This window comes from Bos grunniens, chromosome 15, assembly GCF_055505025.1.
Source record: "Bos grunniens cultivar Pamir isolate PY7600 chromosome 15, Bosgru_T2T1.0, whole genome shotgun sequence".
NCBI lineage: Eukaryota > Metazoa > Chordata > Mammalia > Artiodactyla > Bovidae > Bos > Bos grunniens.
This window is the reverse complement of record NC_141179.1, coordinates 26,751,593-26,755,853: the sequence shown is the minus strand read 5'-3', so window position 1 is coordinate 26,755,853 and position 4,261 is coordinate 26,751,593. Positions and strand designations below refer to the sequence as shown.

The window sequence follows — 4,261 nt, the reverse complement described above, 5'->3', positions numbered from 1 at the left end:
GGTGAGAGGGGGATGAAGAGGCGGGGGCTGGGGGGAGGAAAGAAACTCAGTGAGCATTTATCCTGGGCCAGCATCTCAGGCACTTGACACCCACTGTCTTCTTTGATCCTCATAGTAATCCTACGAGATATAGATTATTATTACTATTTTCGTTTCACGGATGGTGGAACTGTAGTTTAAAGAAGTTAAATCAACACGCCAGGTCCCAATACAGCGGGTGCTGATCCCAGCCACAAACCCATGTCAGTCCGACTCCAGAAGGCAGACGGTCACCACCCACTGAACTCAGACAGGTGACTGAGTGGGAGGGCAGGTGGAGTGCTGAGCCTCTGCAGAGGGACGGGAGAGGAGGCAGCTCCTCGATGCCCCTCCCACCTGAGGCTCGGGCGGGGTCTGCAGGGGGACAAAGGGAAATCCACTGGCCCAGGGCCAGAGCAGGCAGCCCTAGGACCAAAGAGGGCAGGAGCCTGGACTCCTGGATGGGTGGTCCCCGGACACGTCCGAGGACAAAGCTGGCGGGCAGCCGGCTCCAGAGCAGGCCGATGGGGCTTTGGCCGAGGCCAGTGAGGCCACAGAGGCTGGGGCAGGGTGTGCAAACAGCAGGGGAAGTTAAGTGGAACCTTTCTGGGTAATTGACTCTGTCTGCCCACAGGACCCCCTGCCAGGCCCAGGCAGGCCCAGGCCTGATACGCTGCAGCCTGTCTGGAGTCTGTTCTGCGAGGCGGAGTGCCTGGCTGACAGCAGGCTGGTAATTTTGTTATAAGACTCCCCCCTTCTGTTTGCAAGCCTCCTTTTGTCTGAATTCCTGTGCCCACAGGCAGGATGGAACTGAATGGAGGATGGGGGGGCTCAGGGGTGAGAGGTGTGAGCCCCCACACCCACCAGAGGCCCTCCAGCCTCCTTCAGCATCCTTTCCAGGTGTTGAGCCGGTACCCATACCCCTCCCAGCAGCAAGACAGGTGCCGGGGATTCAGAAGGGCACTGGGTTCCCATCAAGCGGTTCTAGCAGCAGCAGGAAGCCCTTGAAAGCCCCCAGAGCTGGTCACTCATCAATGTCCTCCTCCTGGGGTTGAATACATATTTTCTGCTGCTACTTACCACCATCCCCCAAATCCTTCCTTTTTCCTCCTGGTTTGCATAGCCTGGGCATTCTGCCCACCCAACCCTCAGACTTGGTCTCCCAAGGCAACAGCAGGAAACATGGTCTGCCTAACAGGTGATCTTGGGATCACCATGCCTGACCATTTGGAGAAGTAGCTGGAGAGGTTCATGTGGGGGGTTCAGGAAAGGCCCAGAGGAGACGGCAACACCAGAACCAAGGCTGGCATGAGGGCAGAGCTTCCTAGGACCCAGGTGGGGGACAAAGAGGCAGAGCAGCCATGTAAAATAAGGCAGGGGCAGGGCTAGGCTACCCACCCCCCACTCCAGCTCCTCTATTGGCTCTGGGGTTGCTTTCCACTCTAGGTTTATACGGGTTTAAATCAACATTCTCATCTTCCTCTGCTCACCCGTAGCTTCTCCCGGTGCCTTGAGGTCTAGGACTGACACTGGCATTCTTCCAGCTGAGAGACTCCTGATGCGCCCTCACAGTCAATCAGAAGCTGAGTAACACTGATTCCCCTTCCCCATGTCTCCCTACGTTCCATGGGTACCAGTCAAGGAGAAGCCCTTAGACCATCTTGCCCAGACTGTTACAAAGGCCCCCTTGCTCACCTCTGGGACTTCTAGCTCTCCCCCACTTCACCCTCTTCTACCTATACCATTATCAGAATTAAATTCACAAAGGGTAAAGTTATTATATACTCAACATTTACAAAGAGCTGACCATGTGCCAGGCATTATTCTAAGCACTCCACAGAAATGATTTATTTCATCCTTACAACAACTTCATGGAGGTAAGTACTGTTTATCATTCTCATTTTACAGATGAAGGAACTGAGGCACGGAGAGATTAAATAACCTGCCCAAAGGTGCATAGTTAAGCTAAGCAACGATACAGCCAGGAATCAAAATCTCCACTCTTTCTCCTAAGAGTAGCAATGGTCACATTACACTCTCTTTTTACTCAGCAAACTTTCAGGGTTTTCTCACTCTCTGCTGCTGCTACTGCTGCTGCTAAGTCGCTTCAGTCGTGTCCGACTCTGTGCGACCCCATAGACGGCAGCCCACCAGGCTCCCCCGTCCCTGGGATTCTCCAGACAAGAACACTGGAGTGGGTTGCCATTTCCTTCTCCAATGCATGAAAGTGAAAAGTGAAAAGTGAAAGGGAAGTCACTCAGTCGTGTCCGACTCTTAGCGACCCCATGAACTACAGCCTACCAGGCTCCTCCGTCCATGGGATTTTCCAGGCAAGAGTACTGGAGTGGGGTGCCATTGCCTTCTCACCCCAAATCCATCTCCTTAGCTTCTACGCCTTCAAAACCCTGTCCTAACCTACCTTCCTACTCTCATTCTTCACCCCCAGATTCCAGCCCAAGCTGCTGCATCTTCTTCCCCAGGTGCTGTTGAGCCTGGGAAACCTGTTCTCAGTGTGCCTTCTATCACTCCATTTCTACGTGCCCAAATCCCTCCCTTCTCATCCTCCAGCCCAGCCAAAAGTCAGGCTTTGCCCTTTTTGAACTCTTCTTAGGTTGTTACAATGGCAAGAGGATTGGCCTGGGGCCTACCAGGTTAAAATACTTAATCTCCTTAATGGTTCCGTCACCTTAAGAAAGCAAATTCACTTCTCTGAGTGTCAGTTTCCTTGTCTATAAAATGGGAGTGATAAGAGTATTTTATTTTCCAGAGTTGCAATAGCTAAAGGAAGTGATTTGGGGAGAGTGTCTGGCTCCTAGTGGACCCTCAGTAAAGGTTAACATCCACCCCCTACCCTCCCAGCTTCTTGCCCTCACAGCTTTCATCATGTCTCCCTGGCATTTCAGCTGTTCAAATTCTCAGGAAACTGTAAGTTATCTAAGGGCAAGGATAACCCATCGGTCTCTGCATTCTCCTGCACTACTTGCCAAGTGCCCAACATTGCTGGTGCTCCATCAATGAACGAATAAAGGTACGAATTCATCTAAATGCTTGACCAGGGTCAATTTAAATGTTAGAAAGGGGACCCACCTACCAAAGGAGATAGATCCAGATGATCTCTGAGCTCTCTTCAACAATCTCTTTCTAAAGAGAATTTGTGCAAAACACAATTCTCTCCCTATCTCATCAAGACATCAGCATGAGGTCACATTGACTCCTCAAATCCATTTCCAGCCCACTCACACTTTTTCTCCTCCAAATTCTTTTTTCCAGGGGTCTGGCATTTCCAGTCCATACCAGGAAGCTGAAGTTCTCCTGCGGCCCAAAGCACGGTGGCCCCTGGCAGAAAAGTCAAACCAGCAAATAGAAATGTCACTCAATCATTTCCCCGTGCTTTCCTCTCATTGGCCTTCTCCACCGCATATAATGAAAACTGCTTTTTGCCCAAATATTGTTTGAATTTCAAATACACAATTTCCCCCAGGGGTGACCAGATGAAAAGAGAACTCTGGTTTGCAACATAAGACCTCTATGTGGAAGTTGCCTTGAATGAACACCGAAACGAAATTTTTATTGAGCTCCTTGAAATGACAGAAGCACATCAAGGCAACCAGGCTCCCTTCCCACTGTGGTGTGCTAAAATTATTGTAAATGAACACCAAGGAAGCACCCCTCAAGGGGTGAGGAAAGAAGGAAAGGATTTTAAACGCAGTGGGCAAAATAATAAATCCGTTCATGGCATCTAACCCATCCCTACAAGCACCCCAGCATGTGTCTTCCGACGTGTCTCTCTGTACAGACTCTGACTGTCCACAGCTGGGGCTCTTAATCAGAGGGAGGAGGACAGTCTAAGAGGCCCTAGGGCAATGATTCTCAATCCTGACTGCATTAGAATCTCCTAACGTGTTGTAGAAAAAACAGATGCCCAGATCCCACCCTGGACCATGTAAATCAGAGTCTCTATGTGTAAGGCCCAGGCCTCAGAATTTTATAAAAGCTCCCAGAGGATTCAAATGTGCAGCCAGGGTGGGGTGTATACATCAATTCAGAGGGTGTAACCCCTAGAAATGGCAGCTAAACTTGTGTATGCGTGAGAATAGGTGTGTGTTTCTGGGGTAAGACATCATAGTAAAAGTCACTTAGTCATGTCAGACTCTGCGACCTCATGGACTATACGGTCCATGGAATTCTCTAGGCCAGAATACTGGAGTGGGTAGCTGTTCCCTTCTCCAGGGGAATCTCCCCA

General features: G+C 50.4%; 1 long non-coding RNA gene across 2 annotated transcripts; it reads left to right on the top strand.

Moving 5' to 3' along the window:
* The first annotated feature begins 1,748 nt into the window (after positions 1-1,748).
* Positions 1,749-3,761, top strand: LOC147357487 (uncharacterized). Of its 2 annotated transcripts, none has more exons than XR_015141444.1 (3): positions 1,749-1,895; positions 2,922-3,046; positions 3,289-3,761. It is a non-coding gene; the product is annotated as an uncharacterized LOC147357487 (long non-coding RNA). The 2 variants fall into 2 exon arrangements; XR_015141443.1 differs by having other exon boundaries at positions 2,878-3,046.
* The last annotated feature ends 500 nt before the right edge of the window (positions 3,762-4,261 follow it).